Genomic DNA, 22,420 nt, shown 5'->3' on the forward strand with positions numbered 1-22,420 from the left:
AGTCCCACCTCATTCAGGAAGACTTAAGACTTACCTTAACAGTTGGTAGTGACCTTTCTAAATTTTTTAAGTACTTTACCTGTAGCTTTCTCATTCATTTATATACCATTGTAAAGCACAGTTATTAGTGTATGTGTCATACTCTCTTATTAGAAAGTAGAAAGATAAATTGTAGGGTTGTTGTGAGGAAAGCCCTTTGCAAACCAAAGTGTTACATAAATGCAAATCATTATTATTACCACCATCTAAACTATGTATCTTATTCAGCACTTAACAAAGAAGGCCCTTAATTTAACTACACTGAATTAAATGACTTATTTTAACACCAGGTGAAGAGAAAGGTATGACAAAAAGGCTTGTGATCATTACTTTCCTTGGTGTCCTTCTAGTCATCCATGTTGATTTTTCTCTCCTTATTTTACCCTTACCTCATTTGTCTCTCCTCTATTTTTCTTTCATTCCCCCTTCCAATTTCTTCCCATAATTCTTGTCACCCCACTCTCTCAATTCCCTACCATGTGGAGACAATGTAGCATACTTATCTTTAGTAAAGTTTAGGTTCTTCGTCCTTTAAAAAAATTATTTTTTGGTAAAACTGAACTCTGAACAATACAAAGAACTAAATTTTCTGAGTGACCATTTACACTTAAAATGATTTCATTTCATAAAGTTTTAGAACCTTGGGGACTCTTTTTTAAATTTTATTTTAAAAAATTTAATTTGTACTTTTTCCAATTATCTTTCAATTGTTGTTCTCCTTTCCACCTACTCCACCCAATGAATTAAAAAGAGCCCCTGTATTATAAGCATAGTCAACATATCTGCCTTTATTTTTTCAAGTAGGTGAGTCAAATAATTTATCTTTTGCTAAGAAAAAAATTGTTTCTTTTTTTTTTTCCTAGTGGGCCATTAGCCTTTCATAGAAAAAATGTTTTTCCCCACCATTGGTTTAGGAGCAATGCTGCCTGGAAATGGACCAGATGATGTCTCAATCTTCATTGTAGCCATATAATCCTACTAACAAGGGGGCAGACTTATAACCTAAAAATACAGAACAGGAATTTGCAACCACTTTTAGCTAATGTTCCATCCTATAACTTATTCTGACCAAAACAGGGTGAGGGGGGAAAAACAGCTAGCCTAAAATCAACTTTGGGAATGAGAGGTTTGCGCCAGAAGAACTTCATGTGGTTTGGGAAGGCTTTGTTGGAGGGGCAAGGAATGAATGAAGATTAGTCTTTGGAATTTTGGCACAACTTGTTAGGGTGGGGAAGGATCATAACTACTCAATGATTCAATAAGCATTTTTGAACCCCTCTGTTTAAAGTGCTGTGCTAGGTACTTAAGGAAATACACCACTAAGAAAAGGTCCTTGCTCACAAGGACCTTATAAACTAACAGAAAAGAGCCAATTTAGTTGATCAGACTAGACTAATTGTATTGGTAAGTTATACTGACCTAAAGCATTTCAAAGAAATATTTTTAAATCCAAGAAAACTAAAGCAACAACAAACATTTATTAAGAAGGCTTTACACATGGCATGCAACAGTCCTCATCCCCAAGGAACATACATGGGGGTGGGGAAGAGAGTTAACAACTTGATTTTAAAAAATAAAACTTTACGCAAAATTCAAACCAGTAAGTTAATTCTGCTTTTTAAAATTTAAATTCATTCTTTTTAAAAAATAGTTAACATAGAAGACCTAACATCTACAATGATTGAGACTAAACAATTTATTTTTCAGATTATTATCTGAATGCAATAATGGTTTAGCTGCTTAATGCAGATTCCCCCATTCTCCTTCTTTCCTTCCTTCCTTTCTTCCTTCCTTCCTTATCTATATGTTAAAATCATCTAAAGAAGACCTGAGTTCAAATCTGCCTTAGACAATAGCTGTGTGACCCTAGGCAAGTCACTTCTCTATGCTTCAGTTTCTTAACTGTAAAATGGGAATGATTAATAGTATCTTCTTCATATAACTGTTGTGAAGATCAGATGAGTTAACATATATAACGTGCTATATAAATGCTAGGCTATTATCTAAAAATAAGGAGTGCACATTTACTATAGTTATTGTCTAGCACTACTATCTGTTTAATACTGTATATTAATCTGTTCAATACTGGCCCAAAGTGCCAAAAAGATTCGGATAATGGTTATCGCTCAAGTTGATTTGGAAAGTTTGCAAATTTAGATTTTCTACAGGATTCATATAAGTGGCAGATTATAATTTCTTCTCTGGGCAAAACCATACCACTTCTTTGCTCAAAAACCTCTAAAAGACTTCTGATAGCTCATAGGTACAGCTGGTTTAGGCCTGCAGGAAGTCCCTGACCTGTCAAGCTTGGTAATTTACTGGTGCCCTACAAGAACTCAAGTTTTAGCCAAACCAGGCATTCTGCTGTGTCGTGAGCATGTTCTAGGCTGTCCCAACCTCCAGAGCTCTGCTTACAGTGCTCTCTGCCAAAAAGACTTCCCCCAACATCTCTGCTTGTCAAAATCGTACACGTAGTATGGATGCCACCTCCTTCAGGACCCCAATCCAATGACTGTCCCTACTTCCTCTGAGTCACCAAAGCACTTCAAACCTCTGCCAACTGGAGCCTCAAAGCACTTTAAACTTCCTCTCCCAGCACTCATCATGTTCCACCTCTTACTATCTGCTGTGTCCTTCCTGTATTTTCTCCTGATAAGATAAAAGCTCTGGAAGGCAGAGATGTTGACTTATTTATATCCATTCTCCCAGGGCACAGCTGAATATATTTTGGCAAATGACCACAAAAATGACAGATTTAATGAAAAAGAGATATTAATTCTACCTTTGAATTTGGGCAGAGCAGGGACTGCTACCAAGTAGCGCAGGAAAACTATTTGTGGTTTACATTTTTCCAAATAAAGTGTTAAGAAAAAAGTCTCCATGAGTCCCCCCACTCCCACTGCCACAACACTGCCACAGTGACCTCAGCTGAGCAGCTGGGACTCCCAAACCGTGGCAGACCACCACACAAATGCCATAGCAGTCCTGAGAATGCTTTTCCCTCCTAATTTTTCACTTTCCCCCTCCATTTTAACTCAATTTCAGTTATCTGACATCACTCAGATCCACACCCAAGTTCCTCACTCCCTACCACCTGACTCTTTATTCTCATCTCTCTTACCCCTCCCACCCCAAAGTTTTATCCTAATTCCACCTAGCCCTTCCACTGTGCCCTCTAAAATGCCTATTCCATGGGCAATAAACTCTTCATATTATATCTTTTGCTCTCCCACTCCTTCTATCTACTAGTTGTTACTGAAACCTGACTCTCCCTGGCCACCCTATCCAGCAGTACTGACTATACCTTCATTCATTCTCCTTAGACTCACTGGCTGAGGCAGGGAAGTTGGAATACTCCTTGTTTTCCACTGTCACTTGTGGGTTCTCCCTCCACCTCCATCATTGAGTAACCTCTTTTCCTTTGAAATTCAGACTATTTTTATCTACCACCCAATCAAAATCCTTGTAGCTGTTATCTGTAGACCCCCCAGTCACTTCCCTTTCTTCTTCCTCAATGAGTTTGATAGCTGGAACATTATTTTTCTCTCCTCCCCAATTCCTGACCTCACACTAGAGGACTTCAACATTCATAGTAACTCTCCTTCAAATACCCTAACCATTCAGGACCACCTTCCCTGCATTAATCACTCTCTCCTCTCCATTTTGATCCTCTAGTGAGTCAACTCAACTCTACCTTGTCCTCTCTTGAATCTCTATCCCTCCCTATCATATTGTCAATTAGGTTCAACTAAGTGTAAGCCTGGAAATACTCCCACCATTTGCTGCCTTCACTTCTAGATATTTGCTGCTGAATGAAGATGGAGAAAATCATGCAACTGTTTTTACGAGGTTTACACAAATTTATGTTATATAACCTCAACTTGACCCTCTCTGCAGCTGGGCAAATTCTACTATACCCCCTTATCAACTCACTATCTCACTCTTCACAAGAGTTCTTCTTAAATCTTTTCATCTCTCCTCTCCTTATTCTCTCAGCTAAGAACTTTGCCTCACATTCTTCAGAAAAAATTGAAGCTATTTGCCATGAGCTACCTTTTTTTTCCCGTCTTCCCCATCTTGTATCAGTCAGGGGCTTTCTTCCACTAGCTCCTCCTTCACCCCTGTCTCACATGATGAAAAGGCCTTACTCTACCAAGGCCAATCCCTTTACTTGTTCAAATGGCCTCATTCCATCCCATTTCCTCCAAAAAAACCGTTCCTTTTTTCATTTATTTTCAGTCTCTCTCTATGTACTATCTCACTCCAGGCTGCCTAAACACATGCCCATATCTCTCTCACCCTGAAAAACCCCTCACTTAATCCTTCCATCCCAGTTAACTATCATCCTATATCTCTTCTGTCCTTTGTAGCTAAACTCCTGAAACGGTCATCTACAATAGGTTGTCTCCACTTTCTCTGCTCATTCTCTTAACTCTACCTTATTATTCCACAGAAAATGCTCTCTCTAAAGTTACCAGTGATCCAAAGATCTTTTCTCAATCCTCCTCACTGATCTCTCTGCAGCCTCTGACACTTAATCACTCTGTCCTCTTTGATATTTTTTTTACTCTAGATTTTTGGGACACTGCTTTCTCCTGGTTCTCCTACCTATGTGACTGCTCCTTCTCTTCCAGATCACACCCTCTAACTATAAATGTCCCCCATGATATTGTCTTGGGCCCTCTTCTCTTCTCCCTCTATACTATCTCATCAGTTACCATGGATTTTATTTACCATTTCTATGCTGATGATTCTCAAATCATCTGCTGCTGACCTCCAATCTCACATCTCTAACTGCCTTTCATACATCTTGAACTGGATATCCAGTGGACATTTTAAATTCAAGATGTACAAAATGGAACTCATTATTCCCTTATCCTCCTACTGTCAAGAGCAAGACCATCCACCTAATCTCTCAGGAGTCATCCTGGACTACTCACTCAATCTCATTACCCATATCCAATCTGTTGCCATGGCCTGTCGATTTCACCTTCGCAACATCTCCCAAATAGGCCCCTTCTCTCATCTGACACAGCTATCACTCTGGTAAAAGCCCGTATTACCCCACACCTAAGTCACTGCCTTTTAGTGGATCTGCCTACTGCAAGTATTTCCCCACCCCAATCCATCCTTTATTCAGCCACTAAACTGATTTTCCTAAACCACAGGTCTGACAGTGTCACTCCCCTACTCAGTATACTGCAGTGGCTTCCTACTTCCCCCAGGACCAAATACAAAATGCTGTATTTGGCATTTAGTGTCTTTTATAACCTAACCCCCTTCTTACTTTCCAGTCTCCTCCCACCTTACTCCTCCAACAGGTACCATTCTCTCCAGTGACACTGATGTTCTGCCTGTCCCACAAACAATACATTCCATCTCAGCTCTGCACATTTTCTCTGGCTGTCCCCCATGCCTGGATGTTTTCCCTCCTCTGCTCCAATTACTGACCTCACTTATTTCCTTTAAGTCAAAATTAAAATCTCATCTTCTGTTGGAAGCTTTTGCTAACCCCTCTTAATTCTGGTGCCTTCTCTTTGTTAATTTCCTATTTTTCCAATATATAGTTTGGTTTGTATATATTTGTTTGCACGTTATCTCCCTCATGAGATTGTAAGCTCCTCGAGGGCAGGGATGCTTTTTTGATTCTTTTGGTAATTGTAGCACATGGCACAGTGCTTGGTACATAAGGCCTTAATAAAAGTTCGTTCATTGATATTCTTAAGACATACTTAATATCTAGTCTATTATCAGTTTCTCTTCCTTTTCCCCTATATGAAGATACTACATAGAAAGGAATTCTAAGATGCTGATGTTTTCAGTGGTTTCCACATGGAAAAGGCATTAATTTTATTTTCCCTGTTTTTTGAAGTACTTCCCCTCAAAAGCTCTTGATTATAAATTATAGTGTGATAGGACACAAATAATAAAATATTTTTTAAATGTTTGAAGTGAGACAGAAGGGACAATGGTATTTCTAAAGCTCACTGGGGGAAGGGAAAAACCTACAGAATCAAGAATCAAGAAGTACTTGATCAACAATAATTACAATTTATTGCTTCAAGTTTTCTAAAGATTTTGGAGCTTCTGAAAATAGCATGGTGACAGATGGAAAGGGGACCACAGAAAAATGGGGAAGAACTCAAAGATGATTTAAAAAAAAATCATTTTCTTCTAAGAGATTTTTATTAAGAGCCCAACTTCCAATATGGTATTGCTGCAAATGAAGAGCTTCTTTTTTTTGACCTTACCTTTTACTGGCTCTCCTAACACATCCCACCCCTGTTGATCCTTCTCTCATCACACAAGACAATTATTCCAAATATTTTCTTAATGCTCCAGTCCTCCTCACCCCACAAGCACATCTCCTTTTCACCTCGGCACTTCACTAAGATTGATACCTTTGGATGTAAGCTCCCTCAATTCCCCTTCTTCTATTTTGCAAAACTTCCCAGAATTGTTACTCATTTTTTCTTCTTTACCTCTAGTTACAGAAAAAGAGGTGAGCCTACTCCTCATTAAGGCTAAATCTGCACTACCTGTGCCCTTGATCTAATTTAATTCCTGTTTCCTCTAGGACTTCACCAACATGGAAATGACATAAAGTTTGAATCACAGATTTTTTTTGTCTTTAAAAGTAATTTTATTACTTTCAAAAATGAAGTGTGACTATAAAGCAATAATTCTGTTTTTATTTTAAATAAGCATATCAGCACTTATACATCTAAATATACAAAATTATTCCATCGAGGCTATTATAGTTCAAATTTTTTGGGGAGTGCTTTTTGGAACTGCCATTAGAGCAAGCTTTCAAAACACTAAGAAAATATGTTTAATACTTTATGGTCATACCTTGTTTCTTATCCTAAATTATTATATCAAGTTGGCTTATTTGCTTTATTAACCAGAAATAGCTCAAACCAACTTCTGGCTGATTCCAGACATGAAATCCCCTCTCAAGGAGTGAAAGATGATTCACTATAAAGGACATTCAAAAGAGTGCACTGCTAGTTCCAAAGACAATTCCCCAAGGGGAAATTTTCTAAACAAGTTTTAAGTAATGGCAAAATCCCTAGAATAAGAACACATCTTCCCAGGTGACTACTTACAGGATCAACGCTCTTATGGGAAGATTAAGAACAGTAATAGTAGCTGGCACTTCTGTGGTACTGAATTTGTGCCAGGCACTAGCTATGTACTTTATAGATATTATTACATTTTGATCCTCATAACAACCCTGGGAAGCATCCCATTTTAGAGTTCAGGAAACTGAGGACATAGAGGTTATGTGACTTTCTCAGGGTCACACAGCTAGTAAGCAGTATGTTTGTTTAGGAAAATCTGCCCTATTATTAGAACTAGATTGAGCCTGGCTTGGCAAGAGGTACAGCCATACTTGTAGCTTAGTCACATCAAGCTTTGCTCAGAAATAGAGGGATAATTTCTAAGTGTTTCACCAAGTCAATTTAGTAGAAAATCAAAGATTTTCTAAGGAAACAGTACAAGAATGGCTCGATGAAAAGTAGGGAATTGAATTTTGAAAGTGTACTGGCCAAGGAGTCAAGAGATCTGAATTCTAGTTCCTGTTCTATCACTGTGCCACACTGGGCAATTCAGTTCCTTAATTGGTTAAATAAGGAATTTGATCTAGATGATGTTCAGTCCCAAATATTTCATGACTTTGGGTCTGGAGGTGCAGAAGCTTATACTATCACTATCAATAAGTCCTGGAGAAAGACTGAATAAAAAGAAAGCTCACAGAAGGTGTGGTTGTCAGTCAGTTAGCAAGCAATTATTAAACATCTACTATGTGCCAGGTACTATCCTAAGAGACAGGAATACAAAGTAAGGCAAAAGACAGACCCTGGGAGGAGTTCACAGTCAAAGGGGGGAGAAAACATGCAAACAACTATGTAAAACAAGCTATGAACATGATATAGGAAATGATCAGCAGAGGGAAGGCTCTAAAAGAGAGTGGTTGAGCTGGGACCTGAAAGGAACCAGAGAAGCCAAGAGGCTAAGAAGAGAAGAGAGAACATTCCAGGTATGGCAGGTAGTCAGTGAAAATGCCTGGAGTCTGAGATGTCTTGTCTCAGGCACAGCAAAGAGGTCAATGTCACTGGGCTGAAGAGTACCTGGGGAGGAAGCGTGGAAGACATAAGAACACTGGAAAGGGGGTGGTGTGGGGGCAGAAAGAGGTTATAAAAGGCTTTGAACACCAAACAGAGGATTTTATCTTTGATTGTGGAAATGATTGGGAGCTACTGGAGTTTAGACAGTAGGGCTGACATGGTCAGACCTATGCTTTAGGAAAATCACTTTGGCAAATGAGTCAAGGACGGATTGGAGTGGGGAAAAGACTCATGGTAGCAGGCTAGTGAGACAGTTTAGGCCTGCGCCATAGTGGTAGCAGGATCAGGAGGGAAGGTGGAACATTGGAGAGATGCCCTAAACATGAAATAAACATGTCTTAGCAACAGATTGGAGATAGAGGTTGTGGGACGAGAGTGAGGTGTCTAGGATGACACTTATGCTGACAGTCTAGGAGATGGGTTTGGTGGATGGTGGTATCCTCAATAGTAATAGGGAAGTTTGAAAGGGAGGAGGGCTTAGGGGGGAAAGATGATGAGTTCAGTTTCAGATATGCTGAGTTTAAGATGTCTATAAGACATCCAGTTCAAGATAACTAATAGAGATACAATATGAAGTTCAGCAGAGTGTGTCAGGGCTAAATAAGTAGATTTTGGATTAGTCTGCAGAGAAATAAGTGATTCCATGAAAGCTGACAAAATCACCAAGTGAAATGGTACAGAGGAAGAGGAGAAGGGAGCCCAGGACAGATCCCAAAACCACCTAATTGCATCCATCAAGGCAGTCCCTTGTATTTAACTGCTTTGTATTTCTTCTTTTGATATCTGTTCTGTACATACTTATATGTGACATGTTCCTATTGTCTCATTTAGAACGTAAGCTCTTTGTGTGGAGAGACAAATTCCTTCTTTGTATTTGTATGCTCAGAGCACAGTGCCTGGCACATAGTAAACACTTAATAAAGCATGTGGTATGCCTCATTCCCAAAAGGAATGGGGAGAAGAGGAGAAACTGAACAGACAATTGCTAGCTTAGGCATTATTCAATTGTATAATCTTGGGTTAGTCATAACTTCCTACTCTCCTGCTGCTGAATGGAGCTATAGGAACTCTGCAATCCAGTCATCGACACTGTTACTTTTTATTTTCCCTCAGCCCACAGACAATATACATTTATCCTAGATAATCTCAGGAAGGCCTTCAATACAGCAAGGATTTCCTTTCATTTGTCCCTGATCATGTTTTCAACTTAAGGAGAGTGGCTGTTCCAAACCGTTTCTTCTCTCCTCAGGCTTACCATAACACCTTTTCCCTACTATCCTTTCACATGATGACCTAAATTTTTGTTGTGTTTGTCCTTCATTCTCGAAGAGGCCCACGACATCAGGGAGATGATGACATGACATTGTAGTTGACTTTGATTTGAGTGAGGGAGAGTTGCGCAAGGTCACCAGCCTCATTTTCTTCTCTAGGGTCATCTAGGTCCAGTGGCCAGATATTCATCAGGACAACTGGAGATGGCTCAGGACGCAATGGGAGATCCTGGTCCTTTTAGGCTAAGGTCTTTTCAATTACCTAAATTAGATTCAGACCAATACCCCACACTTTATACCAAGATAAACTCCAAAGAGACATGTAAACTAGGTATAAAAGATCACATCATAAATTAATTAGGAAAACATGGAAAAAAACCCTTACCTATCAGATCTATAGATAGGACAAAAATTCATGACTAAACAAGACACGGATATTACAGACAATTACATGAGTAATTTTGATTACATAAAATTAAATCCAGGAAAAATTAAAAGGGAAACAATTAAGTGAGGAAAAAAATCCTTTGCAAGAAGTTTTTCTGATAAAGGTCTCATCTTCAAGGTACTTAAGGAACTGATTCAAATTTATAAGAATAAAAATAATTCACTAATTGATAAATAGACCAAAGTATGAAGAGGAACTTCTCGAGGAAGAAACCTAGGCTACTATAGCCATATAAAAAAATGCTCTAGGCACTAATATTTAGAGAAGGCCAAATAAAAGTAATGCTGAGATTCTGCCGCACATCTGATTGGTAAACAGGACAAAAAAACGGAAAATGATAGAAGTTGGAGGTGCTGTGGGAAAACAGGCATATTGATGCACTGGTGGTGAACCTGTGAATGGGCACAACCATTCTGGAAAGCAATTTAGAATCATACAGGAAAAACTGCTAAACAGTACAAGACCTTCAATGCCGCTATACCCTTGCTAGCCTATACCCAAAGAAATTAAAAAAAAACAAAACAGGAAAAGATCTTGTATGTACAAAAATATTTATAGCAACTATTTTTGGGATAGCAAAAAGTTGGAAATTAAAGGGATGCCAATCAATTGAGGAATGGCAAATAAACTGTGGTATATGAATATGACGGAGTATTACTTGTGCTGTAAGAAATGAGGAAATAAATGATTTAATGAAGGAGAAATAGACTTATATGAACTGATACAGAATAAAGTAGAACCAGAACAACTATTTATACAATAACAACTCTGTAAAGACAAAAACCTCTGAAAACTCTAAGAATTATGATCCATGCAATGACCATTCATGATTCCAGAGACTGATGATGAAATATGCAATCTACCTTCTGACAGAGGTGACAGATTTAGGGTGCAGAATGAGACATAGATATTTTTGTAAACAGCTCATGAATTTGTTTTGCTTGACTATGTATGCTTGTTTAGAAATATTTCTCGCTCTCTCAGCCTGCCTATCCCCTCCCATCTTCTCCAGCAGACTGACTCCACTATTATCACCTCTCTATAATCTTCAGTTTCTCCTTTCCTGCTGCCTAAAAGCACACTTATGTCCTTTCTACTCTTAAAAAACTCTGAAAAGATCCACCATCCAGCACAAGCATCATCCTCTATCTTTCCCCAATTTTTCAGCCAAACTCTTTGAAAAAAGGCAACCTTACCAGGAGCCTAGACTTCTGCTCCTCTTACTTCCTTTAAAAAAAAACAAACAAACTAAGCAATCAGGCTTTGACTGCACTGCACAACTGAAACTACTCCCTGCAAATTTACCAGTCACCTCTTAACTGCCAAATCTAATGGCCTCTTCTCAATCCTCAACCTTCTTAAGCTCTCTGCAGTATCTAGTAATTCAGTGACTCACACGTTAACATGCCATCTCGTCTCGAGGTCTCTGTATTAGCTCCCCACCTCCCCTTATCGTCCATCTTGGAATTCAATCCTTCCTTACTTCAGCCTCTTAGAATCCCTAGTTTCCTTCAAATCTCAGTTCAAGCAGCATCTTTCGCATGAAGCTTCCTGATTCCTCCAGGTGCTAGCACCTTCACTTCCAAGGTTACCTTGTTTTTGTAGGCTAGAACTCACTTGGTCTGGCCTGACTAATTTAGGTTAGGAAATGAGATAGACACTGACAAGGGTTCTTAGATTTTAGGGACTCCCTGAACTTGGATGGGAGGAAAATTACATCTTCATTTTCACTCCACGCTATATGAAATGTAGCATTTACTTTTACGAATTCAAAAACATTATTTTTAGAAGGGGTTCATGGGCTTCACCAAACAGCCATGAAAAAAAAGATTAAGAATCCCAGATTTAGCAGTTAACAAAAGGAGGTTTATGTATTTATAGCAAGAAAGGGTATTAAGCAAAGACAAAGCATTGATTCATTTGGGCACAGCTTCCCTGATTCTGTACTTGCCATGATGCTGCATGGTCAGAGGCATGTGTACAGGCTGAGAGGAGCTCATAATTCCTGGTGTGTTGGGTTTGTACTTAGGTAACCAGGAAGTTATTATGTCAATATTTCTAGCTTTAGTTTCCTGGGCTAATTAAGTCTCAAGGTTGCTTTTAAAATCTTGTAAGGAAAAACCCATCTATCCTGAGTGGAGTGGGGCCCCAGGAAAAGCTAATCCAACCTATATAACCAGGAGGTAAGAGACACATATACTATCACACTCTGTATTTGTTTTACATGTGTCTTATATGTGTTTGTGTGCATATGTTTTGACTATGCCTGCATATATTTACATGTTGTGTCTCCCACTAGAGTGTCAATTCCTTGAGGGCAGGGGCTGATTCACTTCTTTCCTACTTCCCAGGACTTAGCCCAGTGTCTGCCAAACAGTACATGCTTAATAAATGTTGGTTTGATTCAGCTCTCCAGGTTTCAGTTTCCTCACCTGTAACATGAAGGGGGTGAGACTAAAGCTCTATGATTTATAAGGTGCTTTTCCTAATTATGATGTCTATGGTTACATAAAAGTGCAAAGAAGAAGCTTGAAATTTGAGCATGCTTTCTGTTCTTTAATTTGAAGTATTATGATCATCAGAACATTAATTATGGTCACATTTCAACAGAGCTGTAAAAAACTGTTATTCAGCAAGGTCAAGAATGAGATATTCCGATTAATACAAAGTTACTTTAATGGCATGCAGATCAACAATTTTCAAAAAGTTGAAATAGGAAAAAAATATTACTGAAAGTGTAACCAATTTTTTTAGTAGGCATTTTGGAATCTCAGTGTCTCAGTTACTAATTGAAACATCAATTATCATTATATAAATTGTAACTATAGTAGATGTATCTATCCTGAGGTTGGTTAAAAAAAAAACCCTCAACATTATACTGCATGACATTTTTTTCTCTCATTAAAGTGTTAAATATGCTTCCCCCCCAAAAAAAGGTTACTTGGATTCTTCTCCATGCAGAAACCCCAAGAAACAATGTAGAGTGGGGGAAGTACAGGATTTGGAGTTAATGGATGTGGGTGGGAATCCCAGATTTGTTATTTACCATCTGTGTGACTTGGAACAGATTATTTATGAACTCTGGACCTCAAATTTCCTAACTGGTAAAATGTGTGTGTGTGTGCACATGCATGTGCACTGGATGGCCTATGGTCCCTTCTACCTCTAAATCCTATGATTTTGTGATTTACCTTGGTAAAATACAAGCTTTGTGGGTATGCTTCCAACATGTCTAAAAAGTTACATGAAAAATCCCAGTACTGAGCATAAACTCTAAAGAGGTTAAAGACAGAAGGAAAGGTCCCATACATACTAAAATAATCACAGCAGAACTTTTTTGTGGTAGCAAAACACTGGAAACGGAGTAAATGCCCTTTATCTGGGGAATGGCTCAACACATTATGATATTCAAATGTACTGAAAGACTTGTATCATAAGAGATCATGTACATGAAGAATATAGAGAAACTGTTGGGAAGACTGATATGAACTGATGCAGAAGGAAGAAGATAGAACCAAGAAAATAATACGTACAATGATCACAATAATGTGAATGAAAACACTAAAAAATATGAGAATTCAGATCAATATGACCAGTCTTGACTGAAGGACTGATGATGAAATGTATTTTCCCTCCTTTTGATGGAGGAACATCAGACTAGAGATATAGGATGCTACACCTACACATGGTTGATGTGTCAGTCTGTTTCTCCTTAAAATGAGAGACAGAGAGAGAAAGAGAGAGAGAGAGAGAGAGAGAGAGAGAGAGAGAGAGAGAGAGAGAGAGAGAGAGAGAGAGAGAGAGAATGAGGAGTTAAGAGAGAGGAATGGGGAAGTATTGGGAAGTGAAAGTAAAGTTAAAAAAAACCTCTGGTAAAATTTTTTTTAGGATAGATTCTTCTTAAGTTCTTACAATATAATACTGGAGAACAGTGATACTCAAATTTTTGTTGTCTTTGGAACCCTTCAGTAGGGCAAAAGATGCTTACTCATTATTGCTAAGGAAGAAATGGATCTGTGATCTAAATGTCCCAGGGGACACCGAGAACAGAAAACTCCCTTCACCAGTATGGGGCAGCACTTCCTTGGTAACCTAATTAGAATTGCCTTGAGCACTGAGGGTTTAAGAGGTTAAGGGTCACACAACTGGTATACGTCAGGATGGGGATTTGAAACCTGTTCTTCCTGGCTTTGAGGACAAGTCCCTACCTATTATACCACCCAGTCTTTCACCTGTTACCGTAAAAAATAAAAAAATTCATGTGAATCAAAGGGAACAATGAAGCTGCCATAATGTTAACATCAATCAAGTAATATATGTGTTAATTAAATAACATGCGTAAATTGTTTACTCAATAGAAATAAAAGAATACACACACTTCATCAGAAACCTTAGTACAGCATATGGGGCACCTGTAAGCACATCTCAGACATCACAATGCACTGTTCTTTGTGACTGACTTTCTGTTTAGATGAAGAACAGGTTCTGACCATTGGCAATAAATGAAGCAATCTTAAAAAGTTACACTGAAGCTGCTTGCAGTTACTAATATAACCAGAAAATGAAATCAAAAACACTTCCACATGCCTTGATTGTATGATAAGCAGAATTCTGAGTCTACCACAGCTGACTTTCCCTTTAATCTAGAGGCTCTGACTTTAATGATACAAAAAACATTTTAACTTTTGTATGTTTCACAGGATATTTTATTCAGCCAAAAGTAAAGTGTTTTCAGTCAAAAGTAAAGTGTATCATAATTCTGCAGGCTGCCTCAGATGTAATTTAAGCATGGGGAGGATCAATTTGTATACCTACTCCCATTTTCTCTAAAACTTGGATTTGTCTCTGGTTTCTCTTTATAATCTGCTCTTTGTAAGCAGTAAGAAATGCAAAGCTACCCTGAGTTGTTTCTCTTGATACTGTTAAATCATTTGTCTTAAAAAAAATCATTTTGGAAGAGGGCATTATCCAGAATTACAAATGAATGGAGTAAGAAAATATGATGATCAAATGGTTGACTATGTTTCTATGTTTTGGAAAGGTAACAGGCTTCTCATACTTCCCCAAGCTATGTGGTAACTGCACTTCCATCTTTTTCCTCCTTACAGAGTACCCTGGGATGGCAGTGAACAGGCACGCTGTAGAGAGCACTGGTTTTAACATATGTAAGCTCTTGAGTGCATCCAATGACTTGCTCTGCTGACTTGCCACTGTGTTACACATCCACGTATTATCAGAGGGTAATGTAAATGCCAGGGTCACAATTAGCTTTTAAAGAACACTACGTTAGCAATGCTTCAAAAGGTTAATAGGAGAAAAGCTTTAAAATGTCTAAGAGTTACTTATAACCACATTGCCTTTCCCCACTGAAGGCTGGAGGAAGAACAACTAAAATGGTGAGTGGAATATGAAAAAGCCTGTGCAGAGAGCCTTGAAATCAATACTTTAGACAAAAGAGAGAAACGAAAAATAGTGGCAGAATCAGAAAACCTGCTATTAGTGTGGAGCAGTGGAAAAAGCACTAGACTGCAAGTCAGGAAGACCTGAGCTGAGATTCTGCTAATGAGTCTCAGTTTCTTCATCTGTATCATGGGGATATTGGATTCTATAACATCTAAGGCCTCTTCTAGTTCTACTGTCTATGATCATGTGACCTGTAAGTCCTTCCATCTCTAAATACCATGACTCTAAACATATAAAGCCATAATACTAAAAAAAAAAAAAAAAGTTTACCAATTTTTATATTACTGGGGTAAAATGATTATTTTCTCAAATTCTGGAATACCAGAATTAGGGGCAACAACTTGAAACTTGAGAGGTACATTTAGAGTACATAACACACTGCTCTAAGCATCATCATCATCATCAACAACTAGCACTTCTATAGCACTTTATAGGACAGCTGGGCGGCACAGTGGTTAGAGTCAGGAACACTTCTCTCCGTGAATTCAAATCTGGCCTCACATACTTATTCGCTGTGTGACCCTGGCCAAATCACTTAACAATATTTGCCTCAGTTACTCATCTGTAAAGTGAGCTGAAGAAGGAAATGGCAAACCCCTCCGGTGTTTTTGCCAAGAAAACTCCAAATGAAGAGTCGAACACAACTAAAATTGGCTGGGCAACAACAACAGCACTTTAAGGTTTGCAAAGCATTTTATGCAGATTTACATGGACTGGACCACTCTAGGCTCCTGCCCAAGCTCCACAAGAGGGCTGTTTCCTGGACCCTCCTGGCTTCAGAGTGAGTATCCATAATAACTGTTGCTGTTTCCCTCCCAATCTGATGTAGACATTTTTCTTGGCCTCTTTAAAGGGGCCATCCCCTGGCTACTTCTTAAACAGGCCTACTCACTGAATGGGCATTGCCTCACCCTAAGTGAGTTTCTGAATAGACCTTGGCCTAAAGGGCCCAAAGTCTCCCACTGCTTCCCTGGGTCATCTGCAGTCATCCTGATGAATATCTGGTCACTGGATTTGAGGGCCCTAGAGGAGAAGTGAGGCTGGTGACCTGCACAGCCCTCCCTCACTCAAAACAAAGTCAAGTGCAAGTCATGCCATCATTTCTCTGATGGCATGGTCTTCTTTGGCAACGAAGGACAAACACAACAATCTGTGAGTAGATACAGCTGCCTGAATTAGGGACCCAGCTAGCTGGGTAACTCAGCTCCTCCTCTCCTGTCCGTCTGTCTCCTCCTCTCCTTCCTTCTCCTCTCCAAAGGAAGGTGAATTTGGATGGTCAGAGGATGCCCAGCTGACTTGGGTTTTACTGGCTAGATGCCCCTCTCTTAGCCAGTGACCAGATATTCATCTATGGGCTTCAGAGTATAGGAGGTTTAAGGTGTTGGGAAAGGAAGGGAAGAAATTTAGCCAGTAAACCCCAAGTTAACTGGGCATCCTCTGGCCATCCAAATTTACCTTCCATTGGAGGGGAGAAGGAATGGGAGGGGAGGGGAAGGCAGACAAAAGAGGAGGAGCTGAGTTACCCAGAAACAGATCTAAAGACAGACAGAAGGTTATGTGACAGTTACAATACTTGAGATGAAAGTCATGGAGGATAAGTAGATCTTTTATATTTTAGCCTTATAAAAAATTTAAATTTCATTTTTTCCCAATGAAAATCTACTTTTTCTCCCTCCCTCTCTATTGAGAAAGTAGGAAAAACAACTCCCCTGTTACAACAAAGAGGTTTAGTGAAGCAAAACAAATTCCAGTACTGGCCATATTAAAAAAAAGTCTCTATCTGCACTCTGAGGGGGTTGTAGGTATTATCATGAGTCCTCTGGAATCATTATACCTTTCTTTAAGTAATCAGATTAGTGTACCTAGAAATACAGAAAGCAGAAAAGTTATTCACAGGCAGCAATCAGAAAATAATGAAATGTCGGAACTTTCTTCCCCTTTAGACTAGACAGAACCTAGCAACCTTTAAGGTTTTAGGTAAGACCCATCTTTTTTCCATTAGTACTTTCTGGAGTTAATCTGAATAAGTTACTGCCATTCCTATCATAATTTTATAAAGCCTGTTGCAGATTTAAAGTAAGTCATCTACCCCAGGATTAAAGTTGTCCCTCTTGTCATTCTTTCTATTTGGCAGTAGGTATGCATGTGACAAGGTCATGTACTACCAACATCAGCTGAGCATTTGTTTCTGAGAAAGAAATTTTCACCTATCCTTGATAGCCAATCAGATTTTAAAATTTTCTGTCCAACTGCCTGGGGCCAATGAAAGCCACAGCAGGGGCAGGGAGAAGTTATGGTGCCCATCAGAAGGGTGTTTCTAAAACTTAAGCCTCCTTGCTTGAAAGCAACCAACCTGGAGAAAAGGGGAACCATACTCAATAGAAAACAATTTCAACAAGCCTAGAATGTCATTGGAAACATGGGCTGGATTTTAACTTGAAAATAAAATCCCGTCTTCATAACAGTCATCAGGGTTGACCCAGAGGGTGGGACATACATGAAATGAAAGCTAGACCGGAATGTTTTCTCTTGATAAAGAGGGAGTGGGGCTTCCATGGTGCACATATGCATATAATTTAGAACTCTAGGGAGGAAGACCTGGACTAAAGCATCATAGATGGGAAAGGAGGGATTTGGAATTAATAATGATGATGATGATGATGATAAGTGTTGGCATTTGAACAGAGCTTCAAGATTGGCTAAGCACTTCTCATATGCTCTCTCATTTGATCCCCATAGCAGTCCTAAGAGGTTGGTGCTCTTATTTTTTCATTTTATAGAAGGAACCCCTTTGGGGCATCAAGAAAAATTACCAAGAGTGATAGGTAGCCAGGCAGGCAGATGCTGCTTTTTCTCTCTCTGACATTTTTCCTGTTTCCTCTGTTCCCCTTCCTACCCCCTGCCCCTCTGTCTTTTGGCATTCCCTCTTCCCCATCCTCCTTTTCTCTGTTATCTCTCTCTCACTTACCTTCCTTTCCACGTTTTTTCTTTCCTTTTTCAAGTTTTTGTTTCCATATTAATTTCCCTCTATCTTGCTTGTTTCCTTAACTATACAGACTATGGAAATGAAGCATATTTCAAATTGTGTGCTATGTTTAATAAATCAGCCTTTATGGATCACATTCTTAATTTTAAAAGGGAAGTAGAATATCTCATATTATTTTTTATTAGAAAAAAATAGCTCAAGTTACTTGTGATATTTTTTTCCATTGTATCTCTCAGTACTTTCAATAGCTACGCCAATGGTATAAAAGAGAAAAAAAGAGGTTTCCTATTCCAAGTACAGAACAATAAATAAGAAAGGCATATTCTTTACCCCTAGGCAGACTAGTACTAAGCTAGTACTCTAATTTCTTATACTTTTATGTATCTCATAGCACCAATGCAGGTTCTATTCACAATGGGAGCTATAAAAATCAAATTATAAACATAACATATGTTAGGTAAATTAATCACTAAACCCTAATTTTCCTTCAAGCTTTTTTACACAGATTGGATTTAATGTAAAATCAAAGACAATAAAAACCCACTATGATGATCATTATCTTTATACTAAAACAACTCTCTCCCTGACCCGCACTCCCCCACCATGAATCCATCATAGGTAACAACAGTGTAACCTCTGCCATATCACCTGATATGGCTGAGACTTTAAGTTCAGTACTCTAGCACCATTTTATTTCCTCTCCGGTACTTGGCTGAAATGAACACAAACTGTTAAAATGTGGCACTGTGCAGAGACCATGCACCCAGTACTGTCAACTCTGGGCTCACACACAGTCACAAACTGTCAGCGTTGGAAAAGACTTTAATAAATGTCTAGTACAATCACTTTCTTTTGCAAATGAGAGAATTTGTCCTCAGAGTGGCCGAGTGATTTAGCCAAAGATGTTACAGCCGTTGAAAGGCAAAGTCTGAACTCAAGCTTGGGTTTTTATGCATACAAGTGCCCTTTCCATTGCGCCACACTGATGGCTTGTCCTGAGGCAAGTATGTGATGGACAGAGAAGTTCTTCTCTTTTAAAAATAAAAATATCAATCTTTATTAAAACAGTTAAACAAAAAGTCAGCCAACTAGCATTTAGTAAGCCCCTATTTACTATGTGGCAAGCACTGTGCCAAACTGTGGCAGTACAAAGAAAGGTAAAAGGTAGTCCCTGCCTCAAGGAACTTACAATTTAATACTAACAATACAGAAAGATACACATACAGAGTAATACCTGAAGAAAAAACACATCTACACATTTAATCTGGAACCTTTTCCGTTGTTATGGAAAATAATAATTGTTATCCATTATCACTTACAAAATCATACATTTTCGGTTGGAAGGTAACTCAGTGGCCATCTAGCGCAAGCTATACCTGAAAAACAATTCTTTCTATAATATACTCAAAAAGTTAACCACCAGACTTTGCTTTAAGACTTCTGGTGGGACCCCACATCATCACCTGAAAATTCAATTCATTTTGGACTCTTCTCTAAGTGTTGGGAAATTTTTCCTTAACGTTGTATCTAGCTCTTCTTTTATGATGGTGCTGAGGCAAAGAAGGAAGTTATTTTCCCCAGTACTGGAAGAAAGTCAAAAGTCTTGAAGGCCAAGAAATTAAGCGTTAAAGGTTGCCCCTAACCACAAAAATAAGAAAATCCAAACCTCCTCCACCTTATGAAGACCCAAGACAGTCTGACTTCACAAGCAGCCCAAGCAGCCTGGGAAAAGATATAACAAGATCACTATGTGATCATCAAGTTTCACAGAATTCACACCCTGATATTGATCACAGGCATGAATGCCAACAATAATCAGATAAAGCAGGCCATGAAGAAGCTGTATGAGATGTATGCAGCCTGACGGAGGGAGAAAGCCTGGCTCAACTTGCCTCAGATTATGATACTTCTACTATTGGCAACTAAACTGGAACCATTTGAGCAGCCTCTAGCTAGCCTGGTCAGCACTACAGTCAAGTCTGCCACTCTTCAAAACAAACACCTGAGTGTGATCACAGTATTATGCACCAATTGCTAGAACACTCTATCACTTGGAATCTTTCCCTTGCACTCCGCTTCCTCCCACAGCTGGTATACATTGTAAGGATGTCAGCTCAAGAGTCACAATACCTTCATTTGTTTTTGCCAGTTCTAGAGCTTTCCCTGCCTGGCCTTACTGTCCCACATTCCCACAGTTTCTTTCACACGTATGTGCTATTTCAATCTCTTCCTCACTCAGCTACCAGAAGTAGGACTGCATGGGGATGGTAAAGAAGAGAAAAAGAAAGCATCTTTTCTCTAGCAATCATTTTCTAAGAGTTATTCCTCTTTTACAGTGCAGGAAAGAGGGAAACTATACTAGCATAAGCACATATTTATATCAGTTGCAGCCGGTGACTGTCTCTTTCCAATCACAAGACAGTAATTTTCTACTTTCCTCTTTAAACAATAAGGCGCATCAAGTCTCCCAAAACAGCTATGACTTGCTGAAAATTAGCATGTGATGTTTTTTCTTAGCTAGCTACCTACAAATTTATAGTCTATTTTCTGAAAGACAATAAATCCACTTATTTTGTTGTACTTTTACTAATACAGGTTTTCCCAAGTTCATCTGAATTCTTTTTTACTTATGGTACAGAAATAACTCACAGGCCATAATTCATTCAATCATCCCTCAATTAATGGGATTTTTTTCAAAAATTTTTTTTCAAGTATTTTGCTATTGTAGAAAAGTGCTGCTATAAACATTTTTACATATTTGTATCAACCTTTTCCTCTGTCTCTGACCTCCTTGGAGTATAAGTATATGCCTAGTACCTTAAAAAGAAAAAGGTTTTGTAAGATTTAGCATAAAGCTAGTGAAAAGCCTAATTCTAAACTGCTTCACAGAATGACAACCAATTCAGAGCTCCACGAAAAATGCACGAATGTCCCTATCTTCTCATATCCTCTCTAACATTTGCCATTTTGTCATCTGTTTTCTTTTCCAGCATAATATTCTGTCCCCTTTTGTGGTACTCCACTACCATCACTGCTGAATTGGAAGATGGCCACTAAGGAATGGATACTTTTTTGCATTTTTTGTTTGTTTGTTTCATGTACTGTCAAAACCAAAAATTTCATTAGGAGTGGCCAGCCTATTCTAATGAGCCTCTCTACTGGAAGCTATGCAGTTTCGCAGACCACAGTTGTTAAAACCTTTCCAGTACGGTATAACTTGCTTGAGTTTAGCTCTACCAGCATGTTTTTAGAGAGTCTAGAATTACATTTACTATGAAGTAGTTGAATATGGATTGGGAATTTGTGATCTCTATTGATAATATAACGAAAATTAATAAAATGGAATGATCAGCATTCTTTTGGGGAAAAATGTTTCATTTTTCTTTTTTGTCCTTGGATTAAAAAAAAATCCAAATTAATGCCCATTTTTTTACAAAGAAAAAATGCCCAAAATGTTTTCCCCTTTTCTTCAACGCTAAAACTTGTTGGTTTGCTAATTATAAATACAGTAATTTTTGTTGCCTGCCTTTGCCTTTTAGAGACCCTTGATGATGTTATATTACAAGATTCTTTTGTGCTAGAAAATCAGTTATCAGCCCAACAGGACAGAAAAGAATAGGGTATGGAGTCATCCTATTTCTTTCAGCTATCCCTTCCCAGAGACATTTTTAAAAACTTTTTCATCTATGAGTGAAATGCTAAAAATATTCTCTTTTCAAGAAAAGTTCCTTGAAACCAAAAAAAAGAAAAATTAGTTGATTCCCAGAAATCACCCAACTCTTTCTTTCATTGAACTAAACTTCCCTTATGCAAATCTAAAAATCACCTCCAGTGAATAAAGAGGGGAATTCTTCTGAAGCTTGAAATTTGTAATTTGATTTGTAAAAAGCTTCTTTTTAATAATAATAGCATGTAGTATAACTGGAAAAGTAAAGGCTAACAATACAGATCTTATGCAGAAATGTCTACTTGTACTGTCAATGACCATGTGCAGCAATTCTTAATAAACTAAAGTGAAATATGATACACAGCATGAAGTTCCATGTGACCAAAATATATTGCCATTTGGCTTATTGGAAAT

General features: G+C 38.4%; 1 protein-coding gene and 1 long non-coding RNA gene across 3 annotated transcripts in view; one reads left to right on the plus strand and one right to left on the minus strand.

Moving 5' to 3' along the window:
* Positions 1 to 22,420, minus strand: part of EFL1 (elongation factor like GTPase 1) — a 211,715-nt gene that overhangs the window by 7,951 nt on the left and 181,344 nt on the right. The window lies entirely within an intron of this gene.
* LOC140510693 (uncharacterized) lies at positions 11,982 to 22,363 on the plus strand. Of its 2 annotated transcripts, XR_011969345.1 has the most exons (3): positions 11,982 to 12,073; positions 14,999 to 16,134; positions 21,330 to 22,363. It is a non-coding gene; the product is annotated as an uncharacterized lncRNA (long non-coding RNA). The 2 variants fall into 2 exon arrangements; XR_011969344.1 differs by having other exon boundaries at positions 14,999 to 22,363.

The sequence above is a fragment of the Notamacropus eugenii genome, chromosome 1 (assembly GCF_028372415.1).
Source record: "Notamacropus eugenii isolate mMacEug1 chromosome 1, mMacEug1.pri_v2, whole genome shotgun sequence".
NCBI classification, from domain to species: domain Eukaryota; kingdom Metazoa; phylum Chordata; class Mammalia; order Diprotodontia; family Macropodidae; genus Notamacropus; species Notamacropus eugenii.